Raw genomic sequence first — 18,158 nt, forward strand, 5'->3', positions numbered from 1 at the left:
TAGAGTTTTACTCAAAGGGTAAGGTCCTACATGGTAATGGAATCGCTGACAAGTCTATGAAGCCAGCCTGACCCTAACTGACCCATTATTCCTGCAAGCTGACCAACCAGGATGACATCTATAACTCTCAGGAAGTCCACATGCATCATCTGAAAAGGGACTTTTCAAAAGTCAGAAACTAGTTCAACCAAACATATGTGGCCTCTGCCCCAGGAGTAAGCATATGACTAGATTGCATCTGCCTCTGGTCTCTGCTCACAGACCATCCAGGACTTGCCTTGTGGAGAGATCTCTTGCAAAGATTTAGGATGGTGACTGGAACTGATGTTTATATCACTTTGAAATATAGCAAAACATAGGAGCCCCTACCTTATCTGGAATAAAAGCATCATCTGGTCCAGCAGCTGGGGGCTGAGATGCAATGTGGGCTTCAGATGAGTGGCTGGGATGGGGGACTCTCCTCAGAGAATGCCCTTTGCTCCTCCCACAAATGCTCTGGAAGCATCTTGCAGGAGAGCAGGACACTGAACCTCCTAAGGAGCTTGCTATACTGTATGAAAGAATGGTGAATCCAAGTAACAAAGTCAGTGCTAACTGCCTCCCTCCTGGAGGGGAAGGTGTAGCGTGTGTTGAAAAGTGGAGACAGGGACCAGGGCAGGGGATTCTTCCCCCTTATACCATTCCTGAGTGGCCTTCACTCCCATACTTCTGGACCACTGGGTTCTCTGTTCCTCTCCCTGTGCCTCTCCCCTTACTGTACTGTGGGCTGTCATGTACCTGAATACCCACCCTTCAAAATCCTACACAGACTATACCACCTTCCTTCCCACTCATCAGGTAGAGCCTCTTAGCCTGTCTTTTCAGGGTAGCTTCTATACTGTGAAATTCACTGCTACAGAAGTCGAGCAGAGCACTTTCTACAAGGCCAATGACATGAAAGGCAGCCTAGGATCTCAGATATGAGGATGAAACGTTACTTCTCACCTCACATCCCTCTGCCTTCCCACCAGGAAAAAAAGGAAGCAAACCAAACCAGGGCAAGAGGGCTGTTCCTGTGGTGAGACTAGTCTGCTGCTTTATTTTCCCTTTCTCTTTACTTATGAGTGGACCCTTGGCTGTTCCAAATCCTTACAACCTGAAACCCTGAGCTCCCAGTACCTGAAGGGGCTGTAGTGTGAAGGTACTGACCTTGACCCCAGAGTAGGGATTCTAGAGCCAAGAAGCAACTTGCCATTATGACTTAAGCAATCTCTGTCCATGGTGACAGGATTATCAGACTTCAGAAAGAACAGGATATGTCCTAGAAAAACCCAGAAGGGTTCATTCCAGCAGAAGTGAGGAAGATCCTAAAAGGTAGGCGACCAGAGACAAGATGAGAAAGAACAAGCCTCCACTAAACATACCATTGGCAGGAAAGAGACCGGGCATGAAAAGCAGCCGCGGTAAGAACAGTCTTGGGGGGGGACGGACTGTATCTCATACAACCACACTGCCTCTTCTAGGGCTCAGACTTACATCTGGAGATAGATGGTAAGAGACAGGCATAGGAGGACTCAGGGCCAGCAAGCATCCTTTCCTTTCCACGGTTACTAAGAGACCATCCGAATTGGTTTTCTCCTCAAAATTCTTCCAGAAATATTCCCCTAGCAAGGGAGCTCATAGCTGCTGGCTCTTGTTTTAATTTGTTATTATTTGTTATTGTTGTTGCTTTCCCCCCAGCATTTATTTATTTATTGGGGCAGGGGCATGCATGCTCCAGCATGCCTGTGGATGTCAGAGGAAAACCTAGAGCAGGTAGTTCTGCCCCTCAACCGTGTGGAACACAGGTCATCGGGCTTGACAGGAAGTAGCTACCTTCTGAGCCATCCCACCAGCCTGCTTTAGGTTTTACTACCAGGATCTCACATAGCCCAAGCTTGGCCTCAAAAGCTGTATGCAATTGGAGCTGGCCTTGAACTTCTGATCCTCCTGTTTCTACCTCCAGAGTGCTGGGAACACAGCCACATCTGACTGTTTTCACGTTTCAAAGTCTTTTCCTCAGATCTTTCAGCATCACTGAGGCCGTAGAGGGGACCGGGATTGGTCAGCACACCACAGATGGCCCCAGAGCTGGTGCCTTGGTTACAAAGCTTGCCTCGGCCCTGGACTCCTTGCTGACTGCAAAGGTAACAAAAGCTACACTCACAGGGACATCAGATGAGCCGACCCCTCATGCCAGTGACAGCGTGTGCCAGGAAGTAGCTCTGGGTCAGTGTCCAAGGTCTCCTGGACAGACGGTGAGTTGAAGGCTATTCAAGGGGCCAAACCCAGACCCCATGCCCTGACCCTGCTTCCCTCTACACCATGCTGCCCCTTGTGGCCCCTAAGAGGCTCCCTGTGTGTGTGCACACTGCTCCAAGGAGTGACCAAATTTAAAAAGCAGGTGGCATTCTTGATCTCACCAATGGGATGCCTGTGTCCCATCAGCGTTGATGGAGCTAGGGCGCTGTTGACTGGCAGGTGGAAGCTGGTTGCAAGTTAGGGAGGAGCAGCTCAGCTAGCAGCTGGCTCAGCACTCCCAGGACACAGATGGACACAGCTGGACCTGACCTCACCAGGTCAGGCAAGGAAAAGGTGAAGCAAGGTGGGAGCAGTCAAGGACCAGAGACCACAGTTCAGACAGGGAGGAGAAGGAAGGGGGGAGGGGAGGGAGGCTCAATGCAAAAATTGGAACTATAAATAATCAAACGAATGGGCATATTCAAAACCTTCCATTGTCTCTCGCAACCTCACTAAAATGTGATCTGTGTCAGTCGTTCCTCTACAGCAGGAGGCCAAACTGGGATTTACGTGACACCACAAAATGTTCACTATATAATTTGATTTGTATGATTTTTTTTCCCATCTTTCCCCTGAGTCACTGGGGTGAGGTTGAAAAAAAAAAGTCTCCGTACATTTCATTTTGAATCTAAGAAGTCTTTTTCACAGGAAAGGAAAATCTACATCGATTTGGAACAAGGTGAGGCTGTGCAATTGTTTTATAATCCTTTACAGAGCCAACTTGGGGTGCTTGAGACTTCTTAGCACCGAGACTTCAGTGCGTTAACCTTTCTGGGCCACAGGTTCCAGTCAGACCACAGAAAATAATCCATAACCTTCACGGCTGGAGGAAGGTAAGTTGGCATGCACTGTGAAAAATGTTCAACGTCTAGTGACTGCTGCCTGGGAGACATCGTTTAGTAAAGTGGCTAAGTGATAGGACAGAGCATAACACAAGTGACAGCCGGAAAGAACAGTGCAGAGTGTCAAAGAGGTGTGACACAACCAGTCACCAGCTCCTAGTCTCTGACCGTGCCCTCCCTCCTCCACAGATCTGGTGAGAACTCGAAGCGGTATCTACCTCCCACGGGACAGCCCATGTGTTCCTTCCTTGGCCACAGCTCCCTAGGCCGGTCCGTTGACCAGTCCCCTGGACCACCCAACTGCATTCCTCTCCTGTGCCGTGCCTGAATTCACTTCTAAGATGGTTAATGTTAACTGTCATTAGACAAGAATCTAGAGTTACCTCGGACATGGGCATGCCTGGGTGGGATTATCTTCATAGCACGGGGTTGGAAAGACCTGCCCCGCTGTGCTTGGAGGCATTTTCTGGCTGGGACAATGGACTGTATGAATGGAGAAGGGGGACTGTATGAATGGAGAAGGGGGACTATAAGAATGGAGAAGGGGGGCTGAATGAATGGAAAGCTGAGCAGCAGCGTGCATTCATTGCTCTCTTCTTCCTGGTTGGGCTAGAGACTGTATGAATGGAGAGCTGAGCAGTGGTGTGCATTCATTGCTCTCTTCTAACTTCAGATGTACTGCGACCATTTACGTCAAGCTCTTGGGGCTGTGAATTCCTTGCCGTGAAGGGACTATACTTTCAACTGTGAACTAAAGTAAACCATTTCTCCTGTAAGTTGTTTTTGTTATCACAGTGTCAGGAAAGCAACTAAAACCAGTGACCCCTGTCCAGGAAAAGCAAGCATGCTGGGATAAGGGGGTTTCTAGGACGCTTTCCCAGGCAGGGAACTGGGCAGGGATGGGTGGGCAGGTCTCTTTGCTGGCCCTCACAGAGCTCTAGGCATGATTCTTATCTCACAGTACTAGAATGATCTATGTAGGCTAGTGCCCTCCTCCAGGGCACTGGAGATGTCTGGTTCCTTCCTGGACCTCCTGTGGTAGGTAAAGGGCATCCTGAGAGCAAGGACTTCACCAGAAATGTCGTGAGAGGATTGAATTGTATGGGACGGTAGATTAAAAGACTTGAGCTACTCACATAAATCTTCAAGGCTGGATGGATTTCCTGGGGAAGGGGAAGTAGATAAGATCTCCTGAGTAAACTGGGGGTGAGGAACTGAGGGGAGAGGATGGGGGGATGGGAACATGAGGGATCAGACTGGTTGAGTTGGGGGCAGGATGGAGGGGGAGAATAATGAAAGAGAGATCTTTGGGGTTAGGGAGAAACCTGGTGCCAGGGAAACTCCCAGGAATCCACAAGGATGACCCCAGCTAAGACTCCGAGCAAGACTAGAGAGGGTGCCTGAACTGGCCTTCTCCTGTAATCAAATTGGTGACTACCCCAATTGTCATCAGAGAGCCTTCATCCAGTAACTGATGGAAGAAGATGCAGAGATCCACTGCCAAGCACTGGGCCGAGCTCCAGGAGTCCAGTTGAAGAGAGGGGGGAGGGATTGTATGAGCAAGAGGGGTCAAGATCATGGCAGGGGAACCCACAAAGACAGCTGACATGAGCTAACAGCTAGTGAGCCTGCATGGGACCGACCTTGGCCCTCTGCATGTGGGTGACAGTTGTATAACTTGGTCTGTTCGTGGGGCCGCTAGCAGTGGGGATCAGGACCTGTCCCTGGCACATGAGCTGACTTTTTGGAACCTATTCCCCTTGCTGGGATGCCTCGCCCAGCCTTGATGCAGGGGGAGGAGCTTGGTCCTGCCTCAACTTGATATGCCATGCTTTGTTGACTCCCATGGGAGGCCTGCCCCTTTCTGAATGGAGGAGGAGTGGATGGGGTGGGGAGGGTATATAGGAGGTGAGGTGAGGGAACAGGAAGAGAGGATGGAGGGGAAACTGGTTGGTATGTAAAATAAATGAAAAAATTTCATAAGAAAAAAATCTTGAAGGCTGGAATGAAGGATGGGGAGGTGAGAAGACACAAACCCTGGATCTGCCAGGGCTCATCAGAGAAGCTCAGTGTCTCCCAGTGATTGCAAGTTGAGGCTGTGCAGGATGGCTGGCCTCAGAAGGCAGTTAGGGAGGCCCTGGCGTGGGAAGCACAGGGTCAGAGCTGGGGAGAAAGGCTTGTGGTCGGGGTGGGCCCTGCAGTGGGACTTGGCAGCTAATTGGTGCATTAAAGGAGGCCTGGGCCCCACTCAGCAGAAGGGAACAGAGATAAGTCTGCAAAGTGGCTCCCCCAGTTCTCTGACTTGTTGATCTATTTCACCAGAGGGAGGCGGGTCCTTAGTCCGGCAGGGGCAGATCCACCTGAACAGTTCTAGGTTGTTGGCAGAGCCTCTCACCACCCCACCTCCAGCCGCTCATCTGGGGTGAGTGACGCTGTACAAGCAGGCTTACCAGGACAGAAGGCGTGAAAAGGCGCGAACTGTTCCATTATGGGCTTGTTGACTACGTGTCTGCCTTTTACTTAGCTCGGTAATTTTCAATTCTTCTCTCTCTCTTTTTTATTTTAAGGTTTATTTATTTATTGTGTATACAGTGTTCTACTTGTATGTATGCCTACATGCCAGAAGAGGGCACCAAATCTCATTACAGGTGGTTGTGAGCCACCATATGGTTGCTGGGAATTGAACTCAGGACCTCTGGAAGAATAGCCAGTGCTCTTAACCTCTGAGCCATCTCTCCAGCCCTACTTTTCAATTCTTAAGCAAAGTATCTAGGAATTTAAATTAGGCAGTTGCTACTTCGGTTGGGCAAAATCTATGTAGGCTGGGCTTATACAAATGAATCCTGAAAGACTGTTTCGTTTCCTTTGAGACAGATGAATTTCTGAGTACAGGAGTCACAGGTGTAAATTCTCTTACAGAGTGGCTCTCAACGTTGGGGGTAGTTTTTAATCTCTTCAGGATGTGTCTGGCAATTCCTGAAACACTCTAGGTTGTTATGACCACAATGGCAGGACTGCCTCTAGCATCTTATGGCAAAGGCCAAGGATGCTGTCAGCAGCCTATCCCGGGGCACAGAACAGCCCCACAAACAAGAGTTATTTGGCCCCAAATGTCAACAGTGATGTAACAGAGCAGTCTTGCCTTTAAGGAAGGCCACATGGGAAGCCTGATGGGGAGGCACACAGATACGTAAAATGGACAGCCTTGTGCCCATCTTTTCTCCAGCCAAGGAGACCCTTTTCATGCTTGTTGCTCTGTTCTGTGCTAAACATGGTTTGAGAAGAAGCTCCCACTGTCCATAAGAACCCAGCGTGGTAGTTAAGGTAGTGTTGTAAAGAAATACATGACACGTGCATAATTAGGCACCTGTCAACTCTTTCTAGAAGGGTGGGTGGTGAACATTAGGAAAAGAGAGAGATGGTATCAGGGTTGCTAAGAAAGCTGTGATAGTTCAGATTGATCGTCAACTTGCCAGGACCTAGAATTACCTTGGAGACAAATCTCTTACAGCGTTTGTGGCTGGGGTAAAATGAGGCATGAAGCCCCATCTTAAATGTGGCCAGCTTATTTCCATGTATATAAGGCCCTGGTCTGAATAACAAGGAGAAAGTGAGGAGGTCACCAAGCCGTGTCTCTATCTCTCCCTGTTTTCTCAAGTGCAACATGGCCAGATGCCTCCTGCGCCTGTAGCTGTGTGTCCCCTTGAAGTGTGAGCCGAAATAAACCTTCCGATCCTTAACTTGCCTTCCTCAGGCATTTGGTCAAAGCACCAGGAAAAGTAACTAAGAGGTAAGCGGTCTAGCCTTTATCCTCACCCTCCTACCCACCATTCCCCATAGCTGGAGAGGGAAGGGAAGGGAGGAGCTAGGGTGATTTACAGCCAACCAGGATCCAGGATGAAAATTTTGACAGTTGCATTGACTGTGTGTGTTGAGCTTCTGTGTTCTGGGAAAAAGATGCTGCGCTCGGTTCTTTAAAATTTCATCAGCCTTGGTTAGCCTTCTGCCCACAGGGAATTGACTGCTCACATGGAGCCCAGAGATGGGAAGCAGAGCAGATTTCACTCCTGGGTCAATTCACTTTTCCCATTCTCCAAGTTTGTCTAAGATAAAGCCCCACAGCATCTTCACAGATGATAATCTGCCTTTTAAACTGGGTTTTGAACGTAAACAAAAAGGAGGAAGGGGGGCTCCAGGGCTCCATCCACTGATGGCCTGCAGGACTTGGGCACCAGCAGGGATCCTTAATTAAAAGTGGCTCCTCCATGAGGCTTGCTTCTTGGGTAAACACAGGTTTTGACAGCAGTTCACATTGGCTTTATGCACTGCAGTGTCTTTCAGCTACGTTTTCATCCTGGGCCCCTTTCCCTGCCCCCTCTGTCTCCCAGAAAACTACAATGCCACTCTGGAAATGACAGCTACTTGTCTTACATGGACCATTTCTCCACCTTTTAAAACACTTCTCTGTTGTGCAGCGTTTCTGCAGACTTAAAACTAAGTTTGAAAGGCATGTGAGGGAAGATCTATAGAGATTTGCTCATCTAAAAAACATTTTTTCTTTCCTTTGGCTGGGGATGTGCTTCAGGTGGTCGAGCACTTCCTAGATGCACAGATCGGGGTGTGGGGGGGGGTCCATCTCTAGCACTGTGTAAAAAGGGTATCATGATAGCACACACTTGACACTCACTCCAGCATTTGCAATGCGGAGACAGGAAGATCAGAAGTTCAAGGCCATTCTCAGCTACATAGGAGTTTAAAGCCAGGTTGGTATATTGAATCCTGTCTCCCCCAAACCCCCACTCTACTCCTGGGCGGGGGGGGGGGAGTCCCACATGTCTGCTGTCTTCTAGGACAGTGCTTCTCAACCCATGGGTCTCCACCCCTATTGGCAAACCTATATCTCTGAAAATATTTACATTACAACTCATAATGGTAGCAAAATTGAAGTTATGAAGTAGCAATGAAAAGAATTTTATGGTTGGGGGGGTCACCACAGCATGAGGAACTGTGTTAAAGGGCCACAGCATTAGGAAGGTTGAGAACCAGTGCTCTAGACTCTGTGCTTGGGACTGGGCCAGGGAAGAAAGTCACCATACCAGGCTAGGAGGTGTCATCTGCCACATCAAGGTAAGGCTCTGGAAAGCAAGAGTTCAGACCCCAATGCTGCTTGTCACCGTCCCAGATGAGTCCCTTACTAATCTTTATACAACGGACACTGGCAACCACTGTTACAGACAAATTTGCTATGAGCACAAAACACATTGGTACTTGTGAAGTTTGAACAACCAACTGACATAGAGGAAGCCCCCCACAAAGGTGGGCCCCTGGAATTCTTATGGATCCTATAAGATGGACAGTCACATCAGTGTCTCTGTGGGTCACTCATCACCTCCAAACTGAGGGAGAAATCATCTCCTGCAAGAGTCAGTATCAGTTCAAACCACCATGATGCCCAAAGGTACTTCTTCCCTTCCAGGACCCAGAGCATAAGTTCAGGACCGGGTTGCAGGTCAGGAGACCTACCCCAGCAGAGGGATAGCAGATTAGTTTGAGGCTAACTAATCTCATCAGAGATTAAAATAACAAAGACAAGGAAAGATTTGCTAAGTGTTTCCTCCCAAGGTCAGGCAGCAGAAGAGGGTGTTTTTCCTGTTGAACCTTGTCACACTGCCCCATCACTTCTGAAGGCAGAGATAGGGAACTGTAGGGTAAGATCAGTCTACTGAGAAAACCTTCTGACCCCAGGAAATACACTGAGGTAGTGCATAGGTTACTGGATGCTCCACCATGCAAAGGTGAACTGCAGCTGCTGCCATAGACTGCCTGAGGTCTGTGAGGGGTCTAGACTCTTATTTCTATTCACATGGGCTAGCATTGCATTATGGAAAGAAAGCTCCAAAGAACATGAGAAGATTCAGTGAACCAAAGGACATAGAACTTTGAAGCAAGTAGCCTTTAAAAACAAAACAAAACAAAACAAAAAATATATTCTGTGTCAGCTGGGAAGAGCCACAGTCCCCAGGAAGGGCAGGGTAGCCCACACTATCTCACTCTGCATAGTCTTTATTCTCCTATGGATCCAGCACTCACATTCCCTCCCCTTTGGGTTAATTAACAGGTGTTCTCAGCCTTATGCTCAACCAATATAGAAAACACAAGAAAACTTTAAGCAGGGCAAGAGTCAACAGCTAACCACTTCCTCCCCCACTGCCCAACTGCCCAGTGCAATCTCAATCTCTCTGTCTCTCTCTCTCTGTCTCTCTCTCTCTGTCTCTCTCTCTGTCTCTGTCTCTCTGTCTCTGTCTCTCTCTCTCTCTCTCTCTCTCTCTCTCTCTCTCTCTATATATATATATATATATATATATATATATATATAATTTGTTGAAACAACTTTCAGGGTCACTAGCTAATGAATGTTTCCATCAGTATGTCTGGGATGAGGGTACTTTCCAGGTGCCAGTTCCTGAGCACATATCCACAACACATAGTGCTGCAACATGGTACTCAATGCTGCCCCGTGAATGAATGACTATATGAAGGGCCGCTGGACAACAGGGAAGTATGCATAAACTGAGTGAGTAAATGGACTAACAGTCCTTAGGGGTTAGGAAAGCAACTAGAACAAATGAAAAAAAAAATGAGGAAACAGACAAGAAATCTTTGTGATACATCAGTGTATTCTGGGTGTGGGAAAGCAGATTCGACATAAATCATTCTCATTTTATGGCATTTTCTCTTATTTAGCCATTAGAAGAATAAAACAGATTGGCCAGTCTTGGAACTCTCTTAACAACCTCCTCAGATAGTTTAAAACTATAACTGCTTAACTTGGTATGTCCATGGCACCTGACACACAGTAAACACACAATAGTTACAAGTCTCAAGAGAGGAGGAGGAACCCTTTTCCCACAGCCCTGGCCTGCTGACCCCAGAACTCCCTGGAAACAGAACTTCAGAGTCTAAGGCTAGCTTTCCAGAGTGACTCTGCGCAGATTAAAACTGCCGAAGTAGATGTACACAGGTTTCTCCTCACACCAGAGGATTACCAAGCCAGGCTTAACCATGTATTCATCTCTTAATCAAGAGCCACTCAGAAATGTGCATGACTGTTCCTGCCCCCCAGATCTTCCTTCAGAACACAGCAGGTGCTACTAAAAGTGTTTGTTACCTTAGCCAATTCCTCTTCCGAGCATCCATGGTTTAAGGCAATGCCTGGGAAGATGAAACCTCTCCCCCTCCCCCCCGCAGCTTCCAAATTACAGCCCAGGTCATGACACAGGCTGGCCCTCTAGGAGTTACTTTGGGGTACTTTGCTTGCACACAGCTCCAGCGGTCTTCCACAGGCCAAACGTGTCACTCTGTGTCTGGACAGCAGAGAGTGGTTTTGTCTCTTTGGGTGTTTGCTGCCTCGGCTTTGGATTGGGTGAAATGCCTGGGTCTGGAAACTCAGGAGTGACAGGCTGTGACTCACAGACTACTGAGACGCTTTGATGCCACTGTCAGCCAGTACGATAACACGCGCTTGGCAAAATGAAAGTCGAGTGATTCTTTTGCATAGGTTTTTGTGCTCTGCCCTCTTCCCCCAGTTCTCCAGTCTCTCCCAGTTTTCTCTGGTTGGACCTGTCGGTTTGGAGGGTCTCTAGGATGTTAGGCCAGTTCTCTACCACTGAGTAACAAGAGCATGACTCCAGTGTTGTGCAGTGCCCCTTAGCTCTCACATGCAGCTAACTTTTGAATCTGAAATGCTTAAGACTTCTGGCGCTAGGGCCAGTGTTTAAGACAGGAATAACAGCAGTTAGATAAGGAACATTCTAGAAACTACTGGTCCTTCTTGATTGTACATAGTCAGGGGACTAGGGTTCAAAGCCATGGTTTGGGCTTTAATAGCCCGAAGGTATCCTGAGGCCTTTGCAATTCTTACTACAGATGATCTCAGCAGACTCTTATCAGTTCCATTAAAGAGATGATTCTGGCATTGGCAGTGCACGTTTACAAGAGGGTCCATTATCAAGGCTTTCTTCAGATGTACTGAATAAAGGCAGCAACTAAAGCCACACCTGCTAATGGGCCTGCCTGGGCGCAGCGAACTATTCGGCACTACTCTCTACCTCTGTTAGCACTAGGTAGCTGGTAATTTCCTCTCTCATCTTAGTTTTCTTCTAAAGGTTTATCCTCCTCCCCACAAGCCTCCCCCCATAGATCAGGAGGATATCATACTTTTAACTTGGGACTCCTGATTTTTTTTTTCTTAAACAGGAACCCCACCCCCCCCCCACCCTACACCCGTACACAGACACACACTCACAGGAGCCTTCCTCCTATACACAGATACACTCATGCACAGGGGCCTGTCTCCTATACACAGACACACACATGCACAGGAGCCTGTCTCCTATACACAGAGACAAACGCACAGGAGCCTGCCTCTTCTACACAGACACACACATGCACAGGAGCCTGTCTCCTATACACAGAGACACACATGCACAGGAGCCTGCCTCCTATACACAGACACACACATGCACAGGAGCCTGCCTCCTATACACAAACACACATGTACAGGAGCCTGCCTCCTATACACAGACACACACATGCACAGGAGCCTGCCTCCTACACACAGAGACACACATGCACAGGAGCCTGCCTCCTATACACAGACAGACACATGCACAGGAGCCTGCCTCCTATACACAGACACACATGTACAGGAGCCTGCCTCCTATACACAGACACACACATGCACAGGAGCCTGCCTCCTATACACAGACACACACATGCACAGGAGCCTGCCTCCTATACACACAGACACACAAGCACAGGAGCCTGCCTCCTATACACACAGACACACATGCACAGGGGCCTGTCTCCTATACACAGACACACATGCACAGGGGCCTGTCTCCTATACACAGACACACATGCACAGGAGCCTTCCTCCTATACACAGATACACACATGCACAGGAGCCTGTCTCCTATACACAGACACACATGCACAGGAGCCTGCCTCCTATACACACAGACACACAAGCACAGGAGCCTGCCTCCTATACACACAGACACACATGCACAGGGGCCTGTCTCCTATACACAGACACACATGCACAGGGGCCTGTCTCCTATACACAGACACACATGCACAGGAGCCTGTCTCCTCTACACAGATATACACATGCACAGGAGCCTGCCTCCTCTACACAGATATACACATGCACAGGAGCCTTGCTCTTATATACAGACACACATGCACAGGAGTCTTCCTCCTCTACACAGATACACTCATGCACAGGAGCCTGCCTCCTCTACACAGATACACTCATGCACAGGAGCCTGCCTCCTCTACACAGATACACTCATGCACAGGAGCCTGCCTCCTCTACACAGATATACACATGCACAGGAGCCTGTCTCCTCTACACAGATATACACATGCACAGGAGCCTGTCTCCTCTACACAGAGACACACATGCACAGGAGCCTGCCTCCTATACACAGACACACAAGCACGGTTTCCCATCTCTAACTTTTCCCCTAGCTGAGGATGCTGACTGGCAACCTTTCAGGTGAGCAGGGCCTTGCAGGTTTGGGAGGACTTGGAAGGTGAACACTGGCGGACGGACGCAGGTGAGAGCACACAAGAGAAGGACACCCTGGGGACCCGGGAGGTAGTTAGCATTTCTTGTACTAACTGAACTTTGATTTGTGGTTAAATGAAGTTCAGAGTAGATCCAAGACTCACCTCGTACATGTTTAGACTTGTGGGCAAGCCTGAGTAGCTGATAACATATTTACCAGTGTGAATTCTCAGGTACTTCCCAGAACTTTATTTCAAAGCCTTCCCATCCTGGAAAGAGTTAAACCCTCCTTCCCCTCTCTGCTTGCTCAGTATCATTTGAGATTTAAGTTTTTAAAAACTACCCAAAACACTTGAGAGCTTCATAAACATCACAACACTCCCTTTAAAATTCCCGACGTCTGATGGAGAACCCAGAAGCTTAAAATTAAGTAAATACGGCGGTGATTACAAATGCCTGTTTCCTTGACAACTCCCCTCCCCCACTCTTGTGCGATAGGGAAAAACCAACATGAAAACGAGGAGGGGGTATCTACAGAGTCATGCCGCGCGCCGGCGAGGCCCAGCCAGGCCAAGCCCAGGAAGGAAACACAAAATAACTCCATTTAGATCCCGACTGTATTTTGTAGAGTATATTTTTTGTGGTTGCCATAGAAACACCAGAGGCAGAAGAACGTGTTGCACGAACACAAAAGGGAACCGGTATCTGTAACCAAAGGATTCTCTACAGCTTCACTGATGGCCAAAAAAACCGCTTCCACCCTGGAAGAGAGGCTCGTAGAGCTCCCAAAAGGCACCTCATAGCCCGGCACAAAGCAGTGGTCCTCGGCCGAGCCCCTGTGCCCCGCTCCCTGCATCGATCTCCACCACCCCACCAGCCTCCCAGCCAGTCCCTTTCAAAGTCTCAGGAAAACCAGCCGAGCAGAGGAAACCCTGCTAGAGAAGGGCATCTGATCATCGCACGCCCCACCCTAGGAGAAGGTGCCTGGAAACCGCACGAAACCACCTACCTGGTTCCCGGCAGCCCTGTGCATTGGCGCTCACTAGCCACAACTGCGAGGCAGCTGCCTAGGGTTCAGAAACTGCCTCTACTTTATAGAAGCTGTAAGTCAGCCAACACTGGAAAGAAAAAGCGAGACTCCACCCAAAGGGGTGGACCCTTCGGAAAGGGAAAAAAAAAAGGTGGTCCTCGGCTGACGTCTCTCCCCACCCATGTCACTTCCTTTTAAAGCTTCGACTTAGCAGCTACTGGGAGGGAAGCTCGGACCCGTGTAACATGAGTCACCCTCTTTCCTTCCAATGAGTGTGAGGAAGTGTCCGGCTCGGCCTTGAGTAGGATTCGGACGGGATCGGGAAGTTGCCCTCGTGGACAACAAAGCCCAGCCCAGTAGCCTGGCGGCGCTCGCCCAGCTCTCGAACCCTGTTGCGTCCCCGCGCAGAAAAGGCCTGAGCAACATCGGCCTTCTGCCCTGGAAATCACATTCCTGCTTTGTTCAGCAAGCAGAGAGGATGAGGGCTGAAGCCCGTGCACCCTAGTGCCCTCCTCACCTCTTCTGGCCCCGGAGCTTAGAAGGAGGCTCTCTCTTTCACTCCCCGAGCCCGGAAGCCCCTTCCAAGATCACACCCAGCGCTCCGGAGACCAAGATGTGCAGACCCTGGATGCCAGGAGCTCAGGTGGATGGATGCTTTCCTCCAAAGCCAGGCACCAGGACCGACTACCGCTGCAAGTGCGCACACGCAGGCAACACGCACATGCACGTGGCATTTGCGCGCCGGTGTTAGCGAGGGTCTGAGCAGACCTTTTTTTTAACAGAATAGAGTCGTGAAACATTAAAGGAGGGTGGATGGTTGGAAGCGCACGAAGTCCAGGTGCGTGACACTCCTGGAATGGTGATTTCAATCACAGGGTGCTTAAAGTGCCCTTCAAATGCGCGCTGTTCCAGCCACTGTCACAGATGTTTATGTATTTACAGCAAGCTCCGGTGGTCATCCTGCTCTCTGGATGCGCTCACAGTATTGCGGAATTCCTAAGTGTAAAAACACACTGCAAACAGGGACTGTAGACGGGGGCCAAGACGCAGAAGGTACTCAAGAAACAGGAAACAGGGTTTGGACTTTGACATCCGGGAGATCATCAGGAATGTGAAAAGAACAAAGCAGAATGGGGTGGAGGTGGAAGGCATAAGGATCCAAACCAGAAGTCCATTTGTGGTGTTTAAAAATTAACTTGATCGGCTAGTAAGGGCTATTAAAAATGTTAGTAAAAAGTTTCCTGTCAGTACTAGCAATGAGATAACCCAGTAGTTAAGAGTGCTTACTGCTCTTATAAAGGATGGGGTTCAGTTTTCAGCATCCATATCTGACAACTCACAACCACCTTGAACTCCAGGGAATCCAATGCCTCCTTCTGACATCCAGGGGCATCTGCATGAATGTGGTACACATAAGCACACACATGCACATAAATAACATAAATTGGTCTATAAATTTGTTTTCTGCATCCAATGCAATCTTTAAGAATTCTTTTGTAAACTTCAGTTCCTAGAAGGTTGTAAGGTGAGGGCTGTGAGTTTCAGGCCAGCCTAGGCTACGTAGAAAAATGATCTCAACATCTCCTCTCCCCCCCAAAAATTCTCTTTGATCACTTTTCAAGTTATTATTTTATGCTTTCATTGCTGGTGGGAATCGGCAAGTTTTCCAAAATACTTTACAGATGGGTTTTTTCATAATTATATTTGAGTGGAAATTTAACTTTAGAACTTGAAAATTATTGCCAGGCGTGATGGCATAGGCCTTTAGTCCCAGCACTTGGAAGCCAGAGAAAAGTGCATCTCTGAGTTTGAGACCAGCCTGGGTCTACAGAGCTATTTCCAGGATATCCAGAGCTACACAGTAAAACTCTATCTGGAAAAACCATAATAATAATAGTAATAATAATATCTGAGACTTACATAAAATTATGCCATATTGATTACAGGTACAGTAAATTATTTTGGTGGAAGCAACAGGAAATTAAAAATTTGACAATTGCAACTGTTGTCCTAAGCTTAATGTGTTTACTTCATTATCACGATTCAGTTATGACCTTGCTATCACTACAGCTTTGCCTATTAGCCAATGTTGCTAAGAAGTCATGATCTTAGAAACATACACAAGGAAGGAAGGAAAACCACCACTTCTGACTTTTTAAAGTGGAATCAACATCAGTGGATTGAATTCTAGGCATTTTATTGAGTCCCATTTAGAATCTGCTTTCTATGCCCACATTCACATGGAATTATGAACATTTCTGTCATAATCTAACAATCTAGTTCAGCAAATATCCCTTGGGAATCCATGCCACAAAAATAAGACATGAGTGCTCTTTAAGCGGAAAAAGACATGTAAACAATTATGATATAGACAGACACAATGACTCCACTGTGTAGGGCTCCAAAGCCATTGGAGAATGGGAAAAGCAAACAGGGTGGGGCTGGGTCAGCAAAGTTTCTCAGTTCATTTCAAACTCTAAGGGGAGGGAGGGCACTATCCCTATCATTATGACAGTAAGAAATGGTTATTGCAAAGAAGTCAGCTCAGGCTGAGAATCCCTAACCTAAAAATCCAAAACCTTACAAAATCCAGACCTTCTGGAGTTTATGTGTGACACCTACCTCTTGTCCTGTGCCGTAGTCAAAATGCAGACACGCTGATTATTTAATATTGTATAAAATTAACTTTAAGCTACCTTATAAGGTATATACAAAATAAAAGTTTTTTTTTTTTTTTAATTTTATACCTAGGACCTGGAAAGATGTCTCAGCAGTTAAGACCACCAGTTGCTCTTCAAGAGGACCTGGGTTCGATTCCCAGCACCCATAAGACAGTTCAAACTGTCTGTAACCTCTGTTCCAGGGGATCCAAAGCCCTCCTCTGGCTTCTGAGGGCACCAGGCACATTCGTATGTGAGAGCAAAACACCTACATGCACAAGAAAATAAATAAATGAAACTTTCATGCTTAAATTTGGGTTTCGCCTCCAAGATACATCACTCACTATATATAGTCAAATATTCCCAAGTCTGGAAAAAATATCTAAAACACTTCTGATCATAAACATTTCAGATAAGCGATAGTCAACCTATCAAGTGGAGAAAGAAGAAACAAATTTAGAATGAGATACAAGGCAAAATTAGTAACTCAGAAAAGGCATAAACAAGAATATAAAAACCAAAGTTACACCAAAATATGAGTCCAGGGGAAGACATGCTTCTCTCCCTGGGCTTTCCAAACCTTACAGACACCACATGCTCAATGTGAAGAGAACAGAGTGCCACGGACCTCTCCTCTGAGAGGTCCACATGCTCTGGGATTCATTTAAACAAGGTTTGTTCACAAGCCTCTAAAATACTTGTACTCCTTAATACAGTCACGTCACTCACTACAGCTATGCCTAGGAAGTGGGCAGGGAAAACCTGAAGACAAAGGCAATGTCCTTCCATTAGGAGCAGCTCAGTGACAGGCCAGGGGTATATTCATGCTGGAAGCTGCAGGCCAGTTCTGTAAACCATGGCTTGGCCACCAGGTGAGCCTTTTCCAAAAATGGAAACTCCTATTTTTGAAAACCAGGGAGATTTCTATGCTATAAAAAAGTGGAAAGGGGGCCAGGCTACATAAAAACATAACCTTCTGTATTAGTTACTTCTCATGTTACTGTGTTAAAATGCCCAGCAAAGGTAGGAGGAGTTGATTTCCACTCACAGTCAAGGATGGTGGCAGGTGAATGAGACAGCTGATCACATTGTATCCACAGTCAGCAAGAAAATGGTAAGTTCTATTGCTCAGCTAGCTTCTCCCTTCTTACGTAGTTTGGGACCTCAGCCCATAGTATGGTGTTGCCTACACTTAGGATAGGTCTTCCTACCTTGTGATGATTAGTGTTGTCAGTTTGGCAGAATCTAGAATCACCTGAGACGTGGCCTTCTTTGGGAGGTTATCTTGACTGCATTAATGGAGGTGGAAAGACCCAACCACTGTGGGTGGAGTCATTCCCTAGATTGGATCCTGGACTATGTAAATGTTGAAATGGAGCTAAGCAGCAGCACAGATCCATCCTTCTCTGCTTCCTGATTATGGATGTGATGTCACAAGCTGCTTCAAGTGCCTGTTGTTTTGGCTTCCCATCATGATGGACAGAACCTTGAACCGTTAAAGGAAACCCTTCTATCTTAAAGTAGTATTTTGTCAGGGTGTTTAAAAAATGTGTGTGTGTGTGTGTGTGTGTGTGTGTATCTGTATGAGTATGTACCACATATGGCAGGTAACCATGACAGCATAGGAGCTGGAGTTATAGCCTGTCATGGATGCTGGGAACTGAACTCAAGTCCTCCACAAGAGCAACAAGTGCTTCTAACCACTAAGCAAATGGTCTTAGTCGGTGCTCTGT

General features: G+C 47.6%; 1 protein-coding gene across 2 annotated transcripts in view; it reads right to left on the minus strand.

The window, feature by feature from the left end:
* Positions 1 to 14,447, minus strand: part of Agpat4 (1-acylglycerol-3-phosphate O-acyltransferase 4) — a 96,898-nt gene extending 82,451 nt beyond the window's left edge. The window contains exon 1 of one of the 2 annotated variants that reach the window (XM_036169276.1): positions 14,283 to 14,447. The gene's annotated coding sequence lies outside the window, so the exon portion shown is untranslated. Of the gene's footprint in view, positions 1 to 13,744; positions 14,096 to 14,282 lie in introns of those variants that run through there. The other variant, XM_036169275.1, reaches the window with a different exon arrangement.
* Positions 14,448 to 18,158: the final 3,711 nt, after the last annotated feature.

The sequence above is a fragment of the Onychomys torridus genome, chromosome 19 (genome assembly GCF_903995425.1).
Source record: "Onychomys torridus chromosome 19, mOncTor1.1, whole genome shotgun sequence".
NCBI classification, from domain to species: Eukaryota; Metazoa; Chordata; class Mammalia; order Rodentia; family Cricetidae; genus Onychomys; species Onychomys torridus.